Genomic DNA, 23,907 nt, shown 5'->3' with positions numbered 1-23,907 from the left:
TTTTTGAGAGACAGACAGAGACAGCACGATCAGGGGAGGCTCAGAGAGAGAGGGAGATACAGAATCAGAACCAGGCTCCAGGCTCTGAGCTAGCTGTCAGCACAGAGCCTGATGCAGGGCTCGAACCCACAAACTGTGAGATCATGACCTGAGCTGAAGCCGAACGCTTAACCGACTGAGGCACCCAGGAGCCCTGAAATCAGTGAACTAAGAGTGAAATGAGAAAGAATGGCTAAGAGGGTAGGAAAAGGGAAAAGAGGATGCATTTCTAGAATCGAAAGCCACAACTCTGATTGGGGGATATTCAGGATAGGTAATAATAGGCATGTGCTGGTTTTTGGCCAAGCAGTATGGGTGCAGCATTCCACGTCCTTGGTGTGTGAGCCCTGACTTCACACCACAGAGAGGGGGCGGGATTGGCAGAGCACCTCAGAAAGCGCACTAGATGGGGAGCCAGAAGGTCTGTATTTTAGTCTGGCTCGACCAGTGACTGGTGGTGAGACTTTAGACAAAGCCCTTCACGTCTCCCAGCCTCTGTTTCCGCATGGGGATTAGTACATTTGTTTCCCTCACTGTAATATTTTGAGGACCAAATGGGATTACATGTGTGTAAGCATTCTGCCAACTGTAAGAGGCAGCACTCCGCTCTGCTGAAGTGGAATTCAAACTCCACCAGAGTGGGCCGAGTGAGGAGTGAGAGAGATTTTACGCTTTCCGAGTATGAAAACCCTTAACCAGATCTTTTTATAGTTAGGAAAAAGGAAAGAAACAGTGTGTAGGAAATTAAGACATTGTGCAGGGAATCACTTCTTGGAAACATTGTACACTTGATCAGCGGTTCACTCCGAGTGGAGGGAGGTTTTCTGCGAACCCAACGTTTTATGACCAGAGCTTCCTGCACGTCAGCCTTCGATGCGCATCTTTCTTTAGTGTGTGAACGTCTATGCAGTGGCCATTTGTGCCTCATGTAACATGACAGAAGCTAGGGGGTGCTCTGTGGTGTCCTGGTGTTACTACCGTGGGTCTTCATTGCCCACGTGGACTGGCGGGACATTTGGTGGACAGAGCTGGTCCGAGGACAAACTCAGAAGTAATATGATTAGTATTATTATTAATGTATTTATTATGAGGCAGAGGAACAGAGAGAGTGCAGGCACATGTCCGGGCACCCACGCAGGGTGGGGAGGGAGCAGAAGTTGAGAAAGAGAGAACCTCAAGCTGCCTTCCTGCTCAGCACAGAGCCCAACATGGGGCTCAGTCCCATGGCCCTGGTATCATGACCTGAGCCAGAATCAAGAGTTGGATGCTTAACCAATCGAGCCCCTCAGAAGTAATATTATCTTAAAATAAATAGGTGGTGGCTTCACCTTTTTTTTCCTTTTTTCACATTTCTTTAGTCTTTTAAAAGGACAGTGAGATTGAAATCAGTTGAGTTCTACTTCATCAAGGTTTTATAGTAATATAAACATTATATATGTGTATGTATATATGTGTGTGTATATGTCTGTGTGTGTGTATATATATATATATATATTTCATATATATATTTGTGCTTTTTCTGAGATACAGTGCTCTTTCCAAGTATGAGAATGCCTCATCTTTTTTTTATAATTGGAAAAGAGAAGTTACTTCTTAGAAACATTGTATAGAAATGTTTCTATACTTTTCTGGGAGCCTGGGTGGCTCAGTCGGTTAAGCATTCTATTCTTGGTTTCAGCTCAGGTCATGATCTCATGTTTTGCGAGATCAAGCCCTGCATTGCACTCTGTGCTGACAGTGCAGAGCCTGCTTGGGATTCTCTTTCCTTCTCTCTCTCTCTCTCCCTGCCCTTCCTCTGTGTGCTCTCTTTGTCTCTCTCTTTCTCTCAAAATAAATAAAACATTAAAAAAAAAAGAACAATCCGTGTCTCTATATAAAAGATTTTATTTATAGTGATAAAAACAATGAACTATACATAGACATATCTTTCAGTTCAGTGTTCCCAAAACTGGATAACCAAGTGTATGTGTGGCTTTGGCAAGTTTGGGGTTTATTTACCTTGAGCAACGATGGCGCTTCCTCCCTTGCCTCCCGGCTCCTGGTGACGGCTGCCACACCTGAGGCATTGCGTGCCTGTTGCTCACAAGGAGAAAGTCGGGGAAGAAGTACCTGTTTACTCTCAAGCCTGTCTTGTTGGCCAGTCACAGTCCCCTGGCCTCTGCCAGCTGCCATGATTTTGGGGAAGGCGAGTCTTAGGTTTTCCAGTCTGTATGGGAGAGGAAGGCAAATAAAATGAAGGTGGAGCAGATACTGAGTGACTTCTAGTTCTAGAAGTCTTCCACACCAGCTGTGGTTTTCTTTTTGTCTCAGTAGCCAGAAAATTTAGGACTTTTTTTTTTTTTTTTTTACTGGCCAGTATTAATAACCTACCATAAGTGGCTTTATAGCATTAGTTTTCCTGACCTTTTGGTGGGGATTTTGAAAGGACCCAATAAATAGCACCTTTTCCCCCATGTGACCTCTGAGGTAGTTGAGAAATAAGTCAAAGACCAAAATACCACTTTTTTAAATGGATAGAAATGAGAGAGAAGAATGTAGCTCATATCTTTGTGCAAATGGACTTTGCAATTATGCCAATATTTAGCAGACTTCCTCATCCGTCCATAGGCAATGCTGAATCTTAACCGTGTAGCAGCCCTGGGTCTCCCCATGTGGGGTGGGCCCTGGCTGGGGGCAGCATAGGGAAGAATTATGCCAGGAGGGAGCAGGGCAGAATTTTTACCCCCTGTGTGCCTACTCACTCCCAAGAGGCAAAAAGGAGGAGTTGAGCTGAGCATCCTGGTTTATTTTAAGATTCATCAATCACATTAATCTCCTGCTGCTTTCCTGGGGAGAGGCGGTGCTGGGGCACGGGGGGGGGGGGGGGGGGGGGCAGGGGTGCAGCCAACTACGGAAAGATCATGTGCAATATATATTCTCTTCTAATTCTAACTTATTTTTTATTCGGCTTTAATTTTGCTTGTCTTGTTTCCAATGTGTTTATCTTTGTAAGCCCCATAAAATCCTTTTGGGAAGTAGACTCTGTATAAATCATGAATACATAAAAAGATAATCTGCACTGGTCTGAGGGAGAATGATGATGGAGGGATTTGAGGAAATGACCCAGGGCACCTAGAGAAATAACCGGGATGGATGCAGCGACACGGCGTCTGTGCCCTGCGGCAGCGTCTTTTTGAGACGTCCGTGAGTTTCACGTGTACCTGGGGCAGTTAATCTGTGTCAGAACGGGTTTGTCTTCTCTGCCCTCAGCAGTGGCTGAGTTTATATCAGCTGCGTGCCGGTCACTCCTGGCCTCTAAGACAAACTAGTCAGTCTAAGGTGTTGAGAAACACTTCAGATTCTAACTGATGAGTAAGAGGGTTTGCTATGGAAAAGACAGTTGAGTGCACCTTGACTTATTCAGCCCACCTGCAGAAAGAACAGCCTTTTTCATAGTATTTATGTTATGGGTTTCAAGCATGATTTATTCCATCTCTCCCCTCCCAGGGCTATGAATTCTGTTAGGTGTGCAGTCTGAAACAGCCCTTGTGTGAATCACCAGGGTGTCTTTTCAAAAATGCAGATTCTGCTTCTGTAAGTCTGCAAATGAGGCCTAGGATTCTGCATTTCTAATAGACTGGCAGGTGAGGTCAGTGCTGCTGGTCTGAGGACCCTGTCTGGAGCAGCAGGGGTTCCACAGATTTTTGGTTCACTTTACCTGCAGGAAGTTGCTGTCTGGACTTGCGGGGTGGAGCACTGTTATCAAAACCAGCTGCCAACTGAAGTTCTACGTCATCAGGAAGAACCTTCCGTCTCTTACTTGTTTGTGACAGCAAGATGTCAGTTTTGGGTATTTCATAAGCTGTGGCTCCTGTTTTGAATTCCACAGTCATGCGACATCATGATCACTGCTGAGTTCAGTAAGAAAGGGGCCTTAAACAAATGCTGTTCATTTGACATTAACTAAAGGGAGCGTCCCTTTGTTTACCCCCTGCCCCCCAAGGCTCCGTGCTCCGTGCTGACAGGTTTCTCTCTGTTGGCAGAACTCTGCCTGTCAGAGGTACGACTGTGTGTTGAGCAACCCTAGGTGAGCTCACCTTATGAGGTCCTCTGGTGGGGAAAAGCAAACAAAGCCATGTACTTAACTCTGCTTTTTTCTTTCTACACAATCTAGAACATTTAATAGTGAATTGGGAGTTTGATAATAGATAAATGTGACATCTGAGTATATTGGAAATGGTTTTATTTTATTTTTTAATATTTTATTTTATTTTTGAGACAGAAAGAGACAGAGTACGAACAAGGGAGGGGCAGAGAGAGGGAGACACAGAATCTGAAGCAGGCTCCAGGCTCTGAGCTGTCAGCACAGAACCGAATGCGGATCTCGAGCCCACGAACCATGAGATCATCACCTGAGCCCACCTGAGTCGGACACTTAACCAACTGAGCCCCCCAGGCACCCCAGAAGTGGTTTTAAAGAACGAAGATCAGAAGTTTTTCCTTTGCAAAAGGTGATCAGACAGAAAAGGCCATGACCTGGACTGACTGAATTCTCTCCCTTTAGTAATTGTCAAGTCAATATGTGTCCCGAGATCATCTTGTTTATTTAGTTTTTTACAGTTTTAAAGACTTATTCTGAGAGAGAGAATGCGTGTGACCCATATGACCCAGCAGTTCCATGTCTGGGTATATAAGGTCAAAAGAGTTGGATGGAGGGTCTCAGAGAAGAGTCTGAACACTCCTGTTGATAGCATCATTCACAATAGCAAGAAGAGGAAACAATCCAAGTGCCTATCAACATATGAATGGATAAACAAACTGGTATATGCATATAATGGGATATTATTTGGCTTTGAAAGGAAGGGAAATCCTGATACATTCATCTACAACATGGATGAATCTCTCTTTTTTTAATGTTTATTTATTTCTTTTGGGAGAGAGAGAGAAAGAGAATGGGGCAGAGAGAGAGGGAGACAGCAGCCCAAGCGGGCCTTGTGCTGACATCAGAGAGCCCCATGTGTGGCTTGAACTCATGAACCATGAGATTATGACCTGAGCCCAAGTCAGCACTTAACTGACTGAGCCACTCAGGTGCCCCACCATGGATGAATCTTGAAGACACTGTGCTAAGTGAAATGGGATCATCAAAAAAAGACAGTACTGTTTGATTACACTTATACAAGGCATCTAAAATAGTCAAATTCATAGAAACAGAAAGTAGAATTGTGGTTGCCAGAGGGTGGGGGGAAGGGGGATTGGGGAGTTGGTGTTAAATGGGTATAGACTTTTAGTTTTGCATGATGAAAATTTCTGAAGATCTGTTGCACAACAACGTACTTAATAGTATGAACTGTACACTTGAAAATAGTTATTAAGGTAAGAAAAACTAAAGGATTTCCCCAAGTCATACAGCCAATTTGTTTGGAGTCTGAGCTGATTTATAGATTATAATAAACCAATCTGTATTTAAAAAAAATCTACTACGTAAATGGAAACTCTGGGAATTTCAAGTCCTTGCGTGGTAGACTTTTTTCTTCCCAGCCTTTGCAACATTCTAGCACATGTTGGTTGAGGTGTCTGTGCTTCAACTATGAGACATTTTTTCAAGTGTGTGTGAATTTCAAGTCATTCCTTATGGGCATAATTTAAAGAAATAGGGATTTTGTAAAAGAAAAATGAAGGCAAAAATGTATTTTAAAGTAGGCATTTTAGGGAGGAGGTTTTCAGTGAGAAAAGGTGAAGAGACATACATGGGCATTTGGATTGTTCTGTTGTGTCTTTTTGGAGGAAGAGACTGGGATATTTGAAATTGGAGAATACGGGTCCGTGTCCATGTGTTGTGCTGTGCTGGCTGCTCCTGAAGGAGATAGTGCTTTTACCTTATGTTTTCCATCCCCCTGTTCTAGAGAAAAAGAGAGAGGGATTTCATAGCTGCCTGGTCCTCCTCCTCCAACCATTCACAGTTCTCAGGGCTGCCACTTTTGTTGTTGTTGTTGTTGTTTAAAATTTTTCATCTTTTTGAGAGAGACAGAGCATGAATGGGGGAGGGAGAGAGAGAAGGAGACACAGAATCTGAAGCAGGCTCCAGGCTCTGAGCTAGCTGTCAGCACAGAGCCCGACGTGGGGCTCAGGCCTACGAGCCATGAGATGTCGGATGCTCAACTGACTGAGGGGCCCCAGGTGTGCCCCAGGGGTGCCATGTTTTGAACCTCAGTTCCTTATGGAAAATTTGTAGGATAGGTCATTCTGAAACAGTCGTTCTCCACCAGGGTGATTGCTTCCTTCCCCGCAACCACTCAACTCCAACTCCAGCCAGCATATACTGGGTAGTGTCTGGAGTCTTTTTTAAATTGTTATAGTTTGGATGAGTATTTTAGTGGTATTTTCGCCAGAGTTGCTGCTAAGCATCCTACAATGCAAGGGACAGCCTCCCTCCCTCCCCCGAAGAATTGTCAATAGTGATGCTCTAAACTTTGTTTAATCTTAAGCATCCAGAAGCGCCTGGGTGGCTCCATCTGTTAAGCATCCAGCTCTTGATTTCAGCTCAGGTCATGATGCCATGGTTTGTGAGTTTGAGACCCGTGACAGGCTCTGTTGTTGACAGCGCGGAGCCTGCTTGGGATTCTCTCTCTCCCTCTCTCTGCCCCTCCTCTGCTTGCTCTCTCTTTCTCTCTCTCAAAATAAATAAATAAACTTAAAAAAATTTTTTAATGTCATTCATTGTTGAGAGAGAGGGAGACAGCATCTGAAGCGGGTTCCAGGTTCTGAGCCTTCAGCACAGAGCTTGACGTGGGGCTTAAACTCATGAGCCCTGAGATCACGACCTGAGCTGAAATCGGATGCTTAACTGATTGAGGTGCCCCTAAATAAAAAAAATCTCAAGCATCCAAATAACTCTATATCTTGTATTTTTTTATATCTTGGAACCATAAGTAGAAAGCTCTAGGTCATAGAATCAGAAAGCACCGACATTTGGATGGAGGAGGTCCAGGTAAAACATGTCTTTGTAAATAGAAAGGGTTTCTCACAAACAAGGGATAGGAAATACAAAATAATTGTGTATCACTCATTGCTACATCTTGCACAGTAAATGTCATAGTATTTATACTATCTTATGTTATTATTAGATTATAGGAAGCAGTACACTACCTTAGTAGGTTATTTTCGGTGGATATAAAAATATGTAAGATTTCATGATTTTTATTGTGACTTCAGTTCCCATCTGCTTAGAAAAGTTTTTAATATAGAGGTTTTCTGGACCATCTTTAGAGATGGAAATACTTAAACCCTTTAAAAGGGAATGATGTGTTTGTGTATGTGTGTGTGTGTGTGTGTGTGTGTGTGTGTGTCTTTGTATCTGTGTGTCTGTTTGTGTACTAAGGCAGTGGAATGCCATTTGCTTCTGATACCTGACTGTTTTAGTGGCCTCGGCTTTAGTAAAAGAAAACATTGAGACAGGAATTCTGGGGAACTATAAAGTGATTAATCAGCATTTAAAAGCACAGCTCACCAAATAATTGGACCTCAAGAAGAGAGGTAGGTTAGATTTAATGAGGGGTTATAAGACCTAAATTTTTTCTTAAAAGTAAATGAATGTCTAATTAACTAAAAAAAAAACCCTTAATACAGTTTCATTGTAGGATCTGACAAGTATTTTTAACAGCAAATATATTTTTTAAAATGTTTATTTATTTATTTTGAGAGAGAAAGAGAGAGAGACAGAGAAAGAGTGTGAGTGGGTAGGGATAGAGAGAGAGAGAAGGAGAGAGGGAATCCCAAACAGACTCAATGTGGGGGTTGATCTCAAGAACTGTGAGATCATGACCTGAGACAAAATTAAGAATTGGATGGTTAACTGACTGAGCCACCCAGGTGCCCCAAGAGCAAATTTTTTTGAGTGTTTAATATATACCAGCCTTTGTGCTAAGTGCTTTATCATCTAATTTTATTCTCAGAACAACTCTATATGGTAGCTACTTTACTTCTTTTCTATTGTGGTAAAAAAATACATAAGACTAAATTTACTGTTAACAATATTTAAGAGTACAGGTTGGTAGTGTTAAGGAAATGCACACTGTTGTGCCATAGATCTCTAGACCTTTTTCATTTTGCATGCTTCACTGACTGAGCCAGAATCAGGCATTCCTTTTGCTCCTTATCAGGAAACTGTGTGTTACCTGATGGTAAATTCAGATCTACTTCCCTTCCTGGGAGTTGTGATTGCTCGTGAAACTGTCACCGTGTAAAAATGCTAATCTCTGTTACTTAGGATAAGCTGGGAAGTCATGTGCAGGTTACTCTTGCTCAGAAGAGAGCATATTTAGGTAATTAATATTTTCAGCAGGGTGAAATTACATAATTGGTGAATGTCTGAAACTGAATTGTGCCATTCCTGACTGTCTAGCACGAGGGAATTCTTAGCTATAATATTTTAATAATCATAATAGTAATAATAATGGGCTTTGCTTTTGTCAGGTGTTTTCTTATTTATTTATTTTTTGGTCTTGAATTCCTTTGAGGAAAATAGAAGTTTTAAGGTTCTTCTTTTCTTCTTTTTGTAAGAAAAGGGGAGAAATTGGGGCACCTCGGTGGCTCAGTTGGTTGAGCGTCTGACTCTTGGTTTTGGCTCTGGTCATGCTCTCACAGTTCATGAGTTTGAGCCCCGTATTGGGTTCTGACAGAACCCACACTGATTGTGTGGAGCCTCCTTGGGATTTTCTCTCTCCCTCCCTCTCTCTCTCTCTGTCTGCCCTTCCTCCACCTGCATGTGTGCATGTGCGCATGCTCTCTCTCTTTCTCTCTCTCAAAATAAATAAATAAACATTAAAAATAAAAGCGTGGGGTGCCTGGATGGCTCATTCAGCTAAGCATCTGACCCTTGATTTCAGCTCAGGTCACAATTTCACAGTTTGTGAGCTCAAGCACTACATTTGCCTCTCTGCTGTCAGCGCAGAGCCTGCTTCAGATCCTCTGTTCCTCTTCCTCTCTGCTTCTCTCCAGCTCACACCCTCTCTCTCAAAAATAAAAATAAGCATTAAAAAAACAACAAATTTAAGTGAGCAAGACTGTGTGTAGTAAATTCCAGACCTTAAGCTTTCTGGCTAGAAATCATGTGTGTGTGTATACTTTTGTATTTCTATATATAAATCTGATATAAATCTATTTCTAATCAATGTAGAAAGGTGCAGCAACAATCCTCATTTGTAAAGTGGCTTTGTATCACTGGGTGAAAGCTATTTGCCAGTATTTTGTCTAGAAATACGCTGGTGGAGTTCAGTTGGAAGGGGAAACTTTCCTGGTTTGAACTGCATTTGATGGCTTTCCTTTTTTCTTTTTAAGTTTACTTATTTACTTTGAGAGAGAGAGAGAGAAAGAGAGAGTGCAAGCAGAGGAGGGGCAGAGAAAGAAGGAAAGAGAGGATCAGAGGGGCAGAGCCCGAAGTGGGGCTCGATCTCCCAAACTATGCATCACGACCTGAGCCAAGATCATGGCCTGATCTGAAATCAAGAGTCAGACCCTTAACCAATGGAACCACCCAGGCACCCCTTGAAGGCTTTCCTGTTTGGTGAAGGGCACAGCAACTTTTAACAAGATGCAAAATTTTCCTGAGATAAATCTGAAAATTTTCCCATGGGAAAAACTTACTGAAATGTAAAAATCTAAATCTTAGCATAGTTATTCTGAAATTTTGGTTTTGTTGGTCTTAAAAATATCTCTAGTTATTTCATGCTTGTGAAACTCAAAAGATTAGTTTTAATTTCTTATTTAGGATTGATGGCGGTGATGGTGGCTAATGCAAGAAAGGCGGAGTGATGGGTAGTGCTCATCTCTGGGTTCAGGTTTTTTGGGGTGTGTATTGTTCTCCCCTATTCACACTTTCTTTCCTTTCAGTTTCCAGGGCCATTGTTGTCAGGGAGAGACCCTCACATGGATTCTCATGGGACACCTATTTAGTCACTTATGTGACCTCTCATACCTTTTTGGAAATGACTAAGTTAGGACTTGAATCTTCTGGGTCATCCTGTTTTGTAGTGATGGTAAATCATACACAGATGGCTAATTTTTTAAACTATAATTTATTATCTAATTGGTTTACATGTAACACCCAGTGCTCATCTCAACAAGTGCCCTCCTCAATTCCCATCACCCATTTCCCCCTCTCCCCCACGTACCCATCCACCCTCAGTTTGCTCTCTGTATTTAAATGTCTCTTGTGGTTTGCCTCCCTCCCTCTCTGTAACTAGTTTCCCCTTCCCTTCCCCCATGGTCTTCTGTTAAGTTTCTCAAGATTCACATATGAGTGAAAACATGATATCTGTCCTTCTCTGACTGGTTTATTTCACTCAGCATAACACCCTTCATCCAGTTCCATCCATGTTGCTGCAGATGGCATGATTTCATTCTTTCTCATTGCCAAGTAGTAGTCCATTGTATATATAAACCACATCTTTATCCATTCATCATGGATAAAGACATGGATGGACATTTAGGCTCTTTCTATGATTGGCTATTGTTGAAAGTGCCACTATGAACATTGGGGTACATGTCCCCCTATGCATCAGCACTCCTGTATCCTTTGGGTAAATTCCTAGCAGCAGTGCTATTGCTGGGTCATAGGGGAGTTCTATGGATAGTTTTTTGAGGAGCCTCCACATTGTTTTCCAGAGCAGCTGCACCAGTTTACATTCCCACCAACAGTGTAGGAGGGTTCCCATTTCTCTATATCCTCTCCAGCAACAGATGGCTAATTTGTAATTTGATACAAACTCCATTGTAATTACTGACATGACTTTGACCAAATCATGTAACCTTTCAGGATTTCAATTTCCTTTTCTGTAAAATGGTCTAGTGTGATTACACCAAAAGACTTCTTTTTTTTAATAGATTTTTTTAATGTTTATTTATTTTCAAGAGACAGAGAGACAAAGCATGAGCAGGGGAGGGTCAGAGAGAGAGGGAGACACACAGAATGTGAAGCAGGCTCCAGGCTCTGAGCTAGCTGTCAGCACAGAGCCCGACACGGGGCTTGAATCCACAAACCGTGAGATCATGACCTGAACCAAAGTCTGCCGCTTAACTGACTGAGCTATCCAGGTGCCCCCAAAAGACTTCTAATCTGTGGTGATTTTTGCAGGCTTGATTATGAATTGGAGCAGTGGGAGGGAGAGTGGCTGTATACTGTTACTGTATTTCTAAAACTAACCCTAAGAGGTGGGTCCTGATCCCCAGGAGTTTATAATCTAGTTTGGCTATTTAGCGCCATGTATTCTGGATGGTTTAAGATCATATGTTAGCTCTGTGACTCCTGGCAAGTCCCTCAACATCTCGGGGTTTTCAAGTTTGTAAATTGGTGGGGAGGGATTAGAGAGTCTCAAACACTCTCTGTTTAGACATACATAGAGGTGTATGTCTGATACTGGGTCTCTATACTCCCTGATTTCTTCTGGACCTACGGTGCCATGGATCTGGAGGCTAGCATATTTGAGCAGTTGAATCCTATGCTTAAGAGAGTGGCCCCTCTCTCTCTTCCCCTCCTTGCTCATGCTCTCATACTCTCTCTCGCTTTCTCTCTGAAAAATAAATAAACTTTAGAAAACTAAAAAAAACCCCAAAAAACAAAACAAAAAAAACACTAGCTCAGGTCATCATCTTGTGGTTTGTAAGTCCAAGTTCCACGTTGGGCTCTGTGCTGACAACTCAGAGCCTGGAGCCTGTCTTCAGATTCTGTGTCTCCCCCTCTCTCTCTGCTCCTCCCCTTGCTCATGCTCATGCTCTGTTTCTGTTTTTCTCTCCCTGTCTCTCAAAAATAAACATAAAAAACCGTAAACACTTAAAAATTCTTTAAAAAGAGGGGGGCTGCTAAGAGGGATTTCGTATCCCAGCTCTGCCAGGGCTGGTGGTGAACCTGGGGCAGGTCCCCTATGGCCTTTCTATGCCTCATCCCACCTCTGTTAACACAGGTCATTGTGGGCCAGTTATGAATTAATGTGTGTGATGCATTTAAAACAGGACCTGGTCCGCTGCTTGGTTAAACACTCACAAGAAAAAAGACAATAAGGTGGGCTGTCATTATTTTTTTAAAAAATGAATCCTGTTCAGGAAGGGAGCAGTGTTAGCCTTCATTGTTGCTGGCAGCATACAGATTTCTTGTGGCTTTTCTGAACAGGTTTCCTGCCTCACGAGCTATGCTCACTGACTGCCCGTGTTCAGATCATTGTGTATCAGGCTGGCGCTGAGCCAGGTGGAATGAGACGCGAGCGCGGTCACATCACTGGTGTTCTCGATGGGCCGGCACCTTTTCTGGAGGTGTCCACCGCATGTCCCTCCCATCTGCAATGATGTGTGGACCCTGCTTCCTTGGGCCGAGAGTGTCTGTTATCTGCCCTCTCAAGTGAAGAGTGACCACGGGGAGAAAGAAGATAAAGCTTCCAGGTTATAAATAGTTTCCTGATGAGATGCTCTTGCTATGGGCTTTAATAATGATGATGGGAGCTGTTGGCTATAATCAAGTTTAATTGCTGAGAAGCACAGGGAGGTAGCCCTAAACACGTATGCTCATGGGCTCTGTGTTATGCTTTTTCTGTCGTATTCTAGACTTAAACATCTCTGATCAGCTCTCCAACCAGCAAATTCTTGTGTATTAACTCCAGAGATTTTGTGGTTCTTGGAGTGGGCCTGTGACCTTCATGGGTCCACTTACTGATGTCATGGCTCATGTGGCTTATTATGGATGGGAAGTTTGGATGGATTATGTAAGGGAGCAGAAAGCCAATGTCCCAGAAATACAGAAATGGGTCTTCTTATTAAGTTCTTTCATAGAGGACACACAGTCTATGTTCACGTGTGTGTGTGTGTGTGTGTGTGTGTGTGTGTGTGTGTGTGTGAGAGAGAGAGAGAGAGAGAGAGAGAGAGAGAGAGAGGGAAAAGGGGGAGAGAGTAGGGGGAATAGTAAAGAAAACCCAAGTGAAAGAAATGGGTACATTTTCAGAAGTTGCTTATACTGTCTCCCAGAAATATGATCTTTTTTTTAAATGTTTTTAATTTATTTTTGAGAGACAGAGAGAGACAGTGCCAACAGGGGAGGGTCAGAGAGAGAGGCAGGCACAGAATCCTAAGCAGGCTCCAGGCTCCGAGCCAGCTGTCAGCACAGAGCCCGATTTGGGGCTTGAACCCACAAACCATGAGATCATGACCTGAGCCGAAGCTGGAGGTTTAACTGACTGAGCCACCCAGGTGCCCCTCCCAGAAATACAATCTTACCTTGCTACTACTGGAGTAGGAATTTTTGCATTTCTTCTTATTTTTCCAGGGTCAAATGATAGTTTATAGGGTATTATCAAAGCCTTTTGTTATTCCTTTTCTCTAACTGTAGTGAGTTTGTTGTCAATTGGTGCTCCATTTAGAGGTTAAGATTAAAGGCTGAAGTAATTGATTTTTTTCTATATTTAATTACTCATAAACATTTTTGCTTAAAAAGTGGAAAGTGATGTCTAAAATAAAGTTTGAGAGGCACCTGGGTGGCTCAGCCAGTTGAGCATCTGACTCTTGACTTTGGCTCAGGTCATGATCTCACAGATGGAGGCCCAAGGTGGGCTCTGTGCTGGTAGTGTGGAACCTGCTTGGGATTCTCTCTTGCTCTCTTCCACTCTCTCTGTTCATCCCTCGGGCATTTATGTGTGAGCGCTCTCTCTCTCTCTCTCTCTCTCTCTCAAAATAAAGAAATAAACTTTAAAATAAAGTAAAGTTTGGATTCATATCAGTGAACCATGTGATTTGGGTCATGCTATCACAGATAATGGTTGGGTTATCAGTGTTATAATTTGGCTTTTTTTTTTTTTCTTTACTGTACCAGCTCCCTCTGGAAACACTTGTAAGGCTTAAGACTTTGGTTACCTATAAGAATAATCAGTCAAGTGTCTCAATATCTCCACAGACTCCATTAACTAGCCTAAATTCTCAACCAACTTGCTTTTGCCCTAGTACCTCCCATTGCCGCTCACTGCCCAGAACCTTCTCCCATCAGTCCCTGTGGATTCTAGTGGACTGATTGGATCTTAATTATGGCTTTTCCAAGATGCCGAGCTTTGCTCTCTATGGACTCTTTCCTGTGGTTTGGCCCATTTCATTATATAGAGAGCGCATACTCAAACTCTCAGAACCTCTCCTTGGGTGTGGGGCACTGGCCTGGCCTGGCCTGGAGTTGTGACATTGACACACAGGTGCTTTGCTGTATCCAGCTGTAATTCTTGAGAGGGGTCATTTGGTGTCTGTAGCTGGTGAGCTCACTGGGTTAGGAAGAGCCCAATGTTATTGAGGGCTGTGATCACGAGTTACTGTGAGTCAGTCACCATTGCTCTGTTCCATAATGCACTGCTCTCCCCTTGTGCTGCCAACTTGCAAATGAGGTTACTTACTGACCTCCAGGGGACGAAGAATAGGAACAGCGCTCACCTACCTTTATTGCAAGAACAAAAACAAAAACAAAACACATGTACTATATCTCAGTACATGGAAAATGTATAATAATAGTAATTAACTTAGCATAGTAATGCTGACATAGTAATTACAATCATCATCTTGTAAGTAGCCCTGGGAGGCAGGGTGGTTAAATGCTCTGACCAAGCTGGTTTTAAATGACTCAAATGATTCTAGGTCTTTGCAGATTTCTTTTGGCATATTTGATTATGGTCTAATAGGTAAAATTTTTAAGAAAATGTATATACCAAACAAAATATTCACACATTATTATTGGCAATTGTATTTAGGTTAAAAAAGAAATATTCCTTTTCCTTCTTGTGATATCCCTTCAGACACTTAAAAAAATACTCCATCTGGGGCGCCTGGGTGGCTCAGTTGGTTAAGCGTCCTGTCAGCTCACATCATGATCTCCTGGTTCATGGGTTTGAGGCCTACATCCGGCTCTGTGCTGACAGCTCAGAACCTGGAGTCTGGAGCCTGCTTCAGATTTTGTGCCTCCCTCTCTCTCTCTCTCCCCCACCCCGTTCATGCTCTCTCTGTCCCTCTCTCTCTCAAAATAAACAAACATTAATAAAAACCAAACCAAAACAACAACAACATAGTCCTTCTGAGTTATTTGACTAAAAAATACATGTTGATTATAGCACATTTTCTTTAATGAGTTAATTTCAGACTATGCTGGCTCATTTTTAAACCTGTAGGTTTGTCTTGCTTTAAGAAAAAGTGCTATGCAAAAGTAAAAGCTTAGAATACATACCTTTTTTTCCAGGTGAAAAGGTTAATTTCTTACATTATAAGAAAGTTTTTGCTTTAATTTTTATTTTTTTTGAGAGAGAGAGAATGAGTGGGGTAGAGGGGCAGAGGAAGAGAGAATCTTTTTTTTAATGTTTATTTTTGAGAGAGAGAGAGTGTGCACGCTCACATATAAGTGGGGGAAGGGCAGAGAGAGGGAGAGAGAGAATCCCAAGAAGGTTCCACGCTGTCAGCGAGGAGCCTGAGTTGGGGCTTGATCCCATAAATGGTGAGATCTTGACCTGAGTCAAAATGAAGAGTTGAAAGCTTAACCAACTGAGTCACCCAGGCTCCCTGATTTTTGCTTTTTTTATGAATTCCTTGAGCTATGATGATCAAAAATGTATTTTGTAGCTTTCAGGAGCATATTCATCCATGAAAATCCCCCAGATATATATTCTAATTCCAGATATTTATTTCTCACTGTCACAGAATTTGGCTAATAAATGGTTCTCTCCCTTCTGAGTTTTCTTCTCCCTTTTCATTTGACATCATCAGGGATTTTGGTTTGAGAGCCATTAATCCGTTCACTGATGTCACAATTCAAGCTTACTACCAAGCCTCTGGGTTCCTACTGGAATCTTCCCTAACTCTTAAAACATTATTGGTTGATTATTATCCCTTGCTTTAATTTATTCCTACTGATTTAAAGTCTTATGACTGCTTTAATGTGAGTCGATTTGAATTAATGTTTCGGAGAAGACCATAGGAGGCCTACAGTCAAATGCTTACTAAGGTTACTGTGCTCATTTACTTAACTCAGTAAAAACTCTTGTTTTTTCTAAAATGGCTAGATATTTTATTGCTGGTTTTATTACCTAATTTGTTATGATTCATTTTCTCTTTTGTATTATTCTTTCATTAGAAGTTTTTGGGGGTGGAAGGAGGCAAAAAAAAAGTTTTTGTTGGGTAGACTTTGTGTCAACATAATTTGAAAAAATTCACTGGCTTTCTTTTCTTCTTTCTTTCTTTTCTTTTTTTTTAAATTGCCAATGTGACAGTAGGCTTAGTAACCGATTCCCCTTGTGACTTTGTACAATCTAAACCTGCTGTGATTAAGTATCAGTTCTCCAGGAAGAGTACAAATATGTCACAGTCTGTGTTAACAGAGTATTACTAGTCCTAATGGACCACGTTCTAATTTCATTATTGTTAAATCAGATTTTTAATGACCAGCTTAGTCATTTGAACATTATTATTATGTTTTTATCCATTTAATTTCCAGAGTTTCCTCTTTTTAGATATTCCTTTTAGTTTCCTATAAATTATTTAGGTTAGAACAAACTCATTATATTTAACTCATTAACCTCTCCTCTATATTCTTTTTTTTTTTTTAACAGACATTAAGGGATTTTATTCTGTCATCCCAAACCAGATTTTCTCCTCTGATTACAAACACTTTCATTCCTCTTCTTACAATGCTTTTATTAGGGAAGATTCACTTATATGAAAAGTGAACAAAAGACAATCATAAATTCACCAACTTTAGAAAAGTGTAGGTATTTTTAGGCAAAGACAAATGCAAAGGACCTGTGGCAATAGAGAGCATTTTCAACTTTTCCTAACACCATGCAAAAAACACTAACAGGAAATAACAGGGAAAACAATTTAGTAGGAATCACAGTGTCTTAAACAGTCTGTTTTTCAATAATAGGATTTGAAGGGAAGTTCTTTATTTTAAAAACATAGGTATTTAAGGGGTGCCTGGGTGTCTCAGTCGGTCAAGTGTCCGACTTCGGCTCAGGTCATGGTCTCCCAGTTTATGAGTTCGAGCCCCACGTCAGGTTCTGTGCTGACCGCTCAGAGCCTGGAACCTGCTTTGCATTCTGTGTCTCCTTCTCCCCCACTCACACCGTCTCTCTCTTCAAAAATGAATGTAAAGAAAAAAAAAACCCAGCTATTTAAGACTCAATACAATTAGGAATACTCAACTGAGCTTAAATGCAATCACAACAGATAACCTTTTACCTATTTTTAAAATTCCTTTTCCTTAGCAATTCGGAGGGAGTATTTTCAACCTATTAAATATTTTAGAAGTACTACCTGGCAGTTCCTAATCAACTGAGCATATTCTGTTGTATGATAAACCATTTCACATCTTTCAGCAAGAAAAAAACCCCACCATATAATTTTTAATATTTATTTTTGAGAGATAGAATGCAAGTGGGAGAGGGGCAGAGAGTGAGGGAGACATGGAACCTGAAGCAGGCTCCAGGCTGAGCCGTCAGCACAGAGCCTGATGCAGGACTCAAACTCAGGGACTGCAAGATCATGGCCCGAGCCAAAGTCGGACACTCACCCTGAGTCACCCTGGCGCCTCCAAACCCACAAAACTGGAAAAAAGAAATCATCCCATGAATTTAGACACAATTAAAGTTTGCTTTAAATATTTCTTTGGGGGAGAGGACACCACACTGCTACTCAATTAAACATGAAAACATTTACAGTCTTGAGGTCTTTTATTTCTTTTTACATTTATCATGCCATGAATTCATAGGGAACGGGCTCCAGCAGCTCCGGCTCCTTTCCATTGGTTCTCACAAAGTGTGCTTCCCTGGGTGGGGCAGGCTGGCACTTCAGTTGGACCCAAGTACCCTTCTCCTTGGCTTCCTTCTTCTTCTGATCATTTTCCTTCGCACGCTTCAGGATGCTATCTCGGCTCTTTGAGTGCCTAATATGCTTGATACGGACATTAGTTCTCTTAGCAAGAATCTTTCCCTTGACTTGCTTGTTTATAACAATGCCCACAGCGTGCCGGTCTTGCCGTGGTAACACTTGTGGGGCATCCCTTTCTGAACAGTGCCCATTCCCTTCATGTCCACAATATCACCTTTCTTGTAGATTCGCATGTACGTTGCCAAAGGAACGACCCCATGTTTCCTAAAAGGCCTAGAGAACATGTAGCGAGTACCTCTCCTCTTTCCCTTTGTGTTGGTCATCTTGGCGAATTAACTGGAAGATGGCGGTTCCGGCCGAAAAAAAGTCTCCTCTATATTCTAAGTTTCCATGAAATGTGCTATATTTCATTTCTGGTAAAGGACTTTTTTACTATCAGTTTTTTTGAAAAGTGTTTTATAGCTAAATAATTTTCCTTTCATAACATGCATTTTTCTTATCACTACAGCTAGAATTTATTATTCCAGAACTTTCCAATGAGCTTCCATTTTCCCACCACATCATGTATATTGTTTCTCTGATAAATGAACAGAAAGTGGTCAAGATTTCAATTGCCTGTCGTATGTAAAAGACTTTGAGACATAGGTACCATCTCTTTAGTAAGTTTGATACTATTCAACTAGAACCACGTTTTGATACTCCCTGAAGGGAGGCAGTATGTGAGAATGGGAAGAGTGGAGGGGAAACCTGGAACCTGAGCCTGGGTGTCCTGCCACTTCATCACCAGGTGATCGTTAGCCACCCAGCTGTTCTGGCTCGTCTCATTAACTTGGGAATATTAACTTCTGCTCCACCCATATCATACAGGTGGCAATAAGATGAAACGAGATGAGTGAGTACAATGTCCTTTCATTCATCAAAAGTTTATAGACACACACCCTGTGCTAGATGCTGGGGTATGACACAGAACAGGACGGCTTTCATGGAACTGAGTTTAGTGGGGAAGACAGTAAAAAAGTAAATGATGAGTAAGTACAAATCATGGTAAGTGTTACAAATAAAAGAAATCACATGGCATTACATTTGCGGGGGAGGTACTTAGATAGTAAGATCTTTAAGAGAAAGCCACATGTATGCTAGGACTTAAAGGATATTTGAGAACTGTGACAAGTAAAATACAATCTCAGTCCATAATTCTGATATCAAAAATCCTAGAGTAGGAATCTATTCTATTCTATTCTATTCTATTCTATTCTATTCTATTCATTTCTATTCTATTCTATATAGAGAGAGTGTGATCGGGGGAGAGGGGCAGAGGGAAACAGAATCCTAAAAAGGCTTCTCGCTCATGTTGGAGGCTGATGTGGGGTTTGACCCTGGAATCATGACCTAAGGTGAGATAAAAAATTGGGCGCTCAAACAATGGGGCCACCCAGGCGCCCCTAGAATGGGATTCTTAAACATGTCTGAACATCATAATTACCCAAGGAGCATCCTTAAAAATGTAGACTCTGGAACCACCTCTAAGTGTGCCTAACTTAGTAGGACTGTGGTTGGGTCCTAGAATCTGTACTTTTAAAAGGCTTCCCAGATAATCCTGTTGATCTGTCAGATTTAGAAACTTGTCCTAGAGAAATCCTAATCAGAAACAACACTAGCCTTTGCAAGGAATGACTGTGGCTAAGTCTTCTTGTATCTTTCTATTTTTGAAAATCTATTTTGCTTTTATATTTTTAAGAGAGAGAGAGAAAGACAAAGAATGAGTGAGGGAGGGGCAGAGGGAGAGAGAGATGGATGCAGGGCTCCATCTCCCATGGTGAAATCATGGCCTGAGCTGAAATCAAGAGTCAGATGCTTAACTGGCTGAGCCACCCAGGTGCCTCTGTATCTTTCTTTCTTTCTTTTTTTTTTTTAATTAAAAAAAATGTTTTTATTTATTTTTGAGAAAGAGAGAGAGAGAGAGAGAGAGAGAGAGAGAGAGAGAGAGAGCGCGTGCGCAAGTGAGAGTGAGTGAGTGGGGGAGGGCCAGAGAAGGAGACACACAATCTGAAGGCAGGCTCCAGGCTCTGAGCTGTCAGCATAGAGACCTATGTGGGGCTCCAACTCACGCACTGTGAGACCATGACCTGAGCTGAAGTCGCACAGTTGACCGACTGAGCCACCCAGTTGCCCCTGTATCTTGCTTTGTTACTGTTCTGGGCTGGTCCCTATTTCTTAGCAGGTATGTTTCTGGGGAGAACTTCTGGATGCTAATGCGATTTAAGTGAGGGAAAGTAAGTCTGTTTCTGTTGCATATATTGGAATTCTGGTTCTTAATATTGTCTATTATGTAGATGGCTGTGCGTTGTTTTGGAAATCTGAATGTTTTTTGTAACCTTATGCATATAGGAAACATATTTGGAGTTCTATGAAAGTGAGTGTGGAGATTCCTCACAGCAGGATTCCTTATACTTTATCCCTCTGCCTAGTTTTAATATAACTTTAATATATTTTTAAATACATTTTGTAAAACTGAGTGGTTTTTAATAGAGAAGTAGGTATTGTCCTTGTGTTGGGATCCTAAGGTCAGGCACAACTCAATTTGAATATTGGGTCAGAAGCCACTTCCTCTTTTCTCTCTCCTTCCTGGGACTTTCAGGGAAGTCAGGAGCAGTATATTTGAGAAAATAAAGTAACTACTGGGATTTGCCAGTAAGAGGCTTTTTCAAAATTTGTTTATTCTAGAAATCCTCCTGTGCTCCAAGCTGTAATTTGAAAAGATTGCTAGCAGATCAGTAGAGTTCAATGGCTGATGGGATTAGTGACAAATAATCTCTTGGAATACAGCTTGTCCTTAAATGTAGCATATTCTGAGTAGTTATCCTCTGCGGTCACAGGGTAGGAACTCAAAGTCCTTTCATGCCCACTGATCGCTGCTTTTAGGACCCCTAAGGTCTGAATGATGATGGTCATTCTCTGGTTAGGAGGAGTTGGCATGTGGCCTCTGAACAGGTTTATCTTTAGAAAGCAGCATGGACTGTGAGGGCTTGCCCCCTTCTTCACTGAAGGAACGCGCAGGCGCATCCAGGTTTCTCTGGCAGGAGCACCTTCGGAGGGAGAAGGACTCCGCCATGCCCGATCACCCCTGGGGATGTCTCCCTTTTGTTTCTACGTCATTTCCACACTCACCCTCAGGTGTAAGGGTGGGGTGGGTAGCCTCCCGCTTGATGTTCTAATAACTATGGAATAGATGACCTCCTTCTTTTGTTTTTCTTTGGCATGCTGAAGAAGGCTAAAACTCAAAAAAGGCATCTATAAATACTGAAAACAACAGGGAAATAAACTCAGAAAATATAAGGAGCCTAAAATCTGGTTGAGTTTTAAGATATAGATTTTAGATTCTAACAAAATGCTTTACTTCTGGGCCTGGCTTTATCCTACACCCTCTTTTGGGAATTCTAATCCCTACTTCCAGAGGACCTTGAAAAACTCACATGTACCTGGTCAGAGGTAACATCTATCTTGGTCTCTGGCTTCACAAGGAAGGTGCTATCCCCTTTCCTATGGTCAAGATTCCTATATGTCAAGATTCATTCCTGGCTGTTCACTCAGATTTTCCTCTCTCTCTCTCTCTCTCTCTCTCTCTTTTAAAAAAGAGAGAGAAAGCACAAGTGGGTGAGGGATCGAGAGAGGAAGAGAGAATCCCAGGCAGGCTCCACACCATCAGTCCAGAACCCCATGTGGGGCTCTGACTCATGAACCATTGAGATCATGACCTAAACCAGTCAGGTGCCTAACCAACTGAGCCACCCAGACACCCCTAGATTTCTCCCTCTCTTATCCCTGTCCCTGACAGGGATGTGAAAAGGTGAGGGTGGGACTCACATTGTTGGTGGAATCTCTTGAGGCCATAGGGATGGCCTTTTAGCTAGATCTTTGGGTATGGCTGAAAGAGGGATGAGCCAAAGATTAAAGATGGCAGCTTCAGAAGGAGAACTGGTGAGGGAGGGTGCAAAAGGGTGTAAGCGCCAGTCTTCTTCTTTCATTGAAACTAATTATAAGAAGAGATGAAGTTCACACACATCAGATGACAGCAGTGCAGCTCAGTGTGGCTCTAGGCCTGGTGGCCAGTCCTGTCATTGGATGCTGTCAGGCTCCTAAGAGGGTGATGCTTTTGGGCCTGGAGCGATAGGCACGGTTTGCACAGGAGCCCAGCTTCACTGAGAGGCAAGATTGGGGTGGGCCAAAAGGATGAGGATGGCAGAATACAAACGGGGAAGACAGGGGAGTGTGAAGAGCACCATGTGGGGGCTGCAAGTCTATCAATCTGGCAGGAATAGAGCGTCTTCCTAGATGAGCATGACAGCGTGTTTGAGCCAGATTGTGGACAGCCTAGAGGTATTGTGACTTGTAAATGATATTTATACCCCAGGCATTTTGCATTCAATAATTCTTGCTTGATTTGGCATCTTTTAGAAAAATTTTTATTAAAAATTGCCCCATTGTCTGTTTTCAGTTAACAGAAAGTGAGAATAGATGACAATGAGATCACCTAAATCATCTCTTGCAGTGGTTCTCAGTATTAAAATGAATTGGGTCTTCTGTATTATCACTGAGAATATAATCAGGGGATTAATTCATGATGAGAGTGTGTGTGTGTTTGTATTGTGTGTGTTTGTGTTGTGTGGGTGTGTGTATGTGATTTTGAAGAGAGCTTTAATTGTGCTAGGGCAACTGATTTTTCTAAGTTATAACAGATAGTAAAATGGCCCTCAAGTATGTTGGGGTAACTGTTAAACTGAATTGTAGTGGGACATTTTGTGTTAATTAGGGCTTTAGTTCTATTAAAGGGAAAAACAGGATGTTGCCATATATGATAATTCTAAGACACTAAGGATACATGAGAATTTAGTTCATTCCTCTGTAAAATGCTCAAAGCACTTTAAGAGAATTGCTCACAAATAATAGAATTCTAGGATTTCATGGGTTGATTCTATCTTAAAGATAATCTAGACAAGCGGTCTTCAAACTTTAGCTAGCATCACATCACCTGGGTGGCTTGCTCAAACCCGATGACTGGGCACCCCCCCCCCCCCAACTAGCGGATCTGGTTCAGTAAGTCCAGGGCAGGGCCTGAGAATTTGCATTTCTGTCAAGTGTCCAGGTGATGCTGATGCCACTAGTTTGGCAACAATTTTCTATATTCATTAGAACATTCGTTTCACAGGCTTTGTAATTGGTTCATCAGTCTGTCCACGCAAGAACTTTGTACTTATGTACCTATTCTCCTCAGACAGTGTTTCAGGTGCTGGGGGCTACAGCGATGCACGCACCAAGTCCTGGTCTCTGAAAGCCTCTTCTAGCGCAAGAGGCAGACAGTACGTTGTGTCACTCTGGGCAGGGATGGGGCTGTGAAGGAAACGAGCACCAAGCAGGACCCTGTGGAAGACTGGTGCTCAGCAAGGTCTCTTCAGGCAGGGACTGCAGCAGGTCCTGCCAGCAGGGGAAGGAGTTGGGGTGTTCGAAGCTGGTCTTTTATGGGGAGAGCCATCAGAGAGCAGGGGAGGACACGGATGAGCATCCCACACAGACATGTTCCTGTTACCAAGTAAGTTTGGGAAATGCTGGTCCAACAACATGAAATCATTTGTGTTATTGCAGAATATCTTAAAGCCTTTACTCTGCTGGTATCTGCGAGAAGTCTCCATGAGAGGGTGAAGGCATTTAGTCTTCTTCAAACTTAGGTGAAACCTAGTTCCACAGTCATCTCAGAGACTGGTGTACTTTGAAACACATTTGGGAAATCTTGATCTAGTAAGCATTTCTCCCTCATGTCCAGCTAGAGAAGCTGAGGACCCGAGAAATTAAATTACTTGTCCCAAACCATGAAGCCTGAGGCGACGTGGGGAGGTGGAAAGCCCACAGAGCGTGGCGGTGAAGGACTAGGTCTGAGATTTTGCTCTAACGCGTTGTTAATGGGGGACTCGCGGCACCCACTGAACTCCATGGGTCTTCATAACTTCA

The 23,907-nt window shown here is 42.2% G+C and overlaps 1 protein-coding gene and 1 pseudogene across 1 annotated transcript in view; one reads left to right on the top strand and one right to left on the bottom strand.

Annotated features, from left to right (window-relative positions):
• The window catches only part of SLCO5A1 (solute carrier organic anion transporter family member 5A1), a 136,370-nt gene that overhangs the window by 7,279 nt on the left and 105,184 nt on the right, over nucleotides 1-23,907 (top strand). The window lies entirely within an intron of this gene.
• Nucleotides 17,729-18,255, bottom strand: LOC115278741 (annotated as a pseudogene).

The sequence above is a fragment of the Suricata suricatta genome, chromosome 15 (assembly GCF_006229205.1).
Source record: "Suricata suricatta isolate VVHF042 chromosome 15, meerkat_22Aug2017_6uvM2_HiC, whole genome shotgun sequence".
Classification (NCBI taxonomy): domain Eukaryota; kingdom Metazoa; phylum Chordata; class Mammalia; order Carnivora; family Herpestidae; genus Suricata; species Suricata suricatta.
This window is presented reverse-complemented; position numbering and strand designations above follow the sequence as displayed.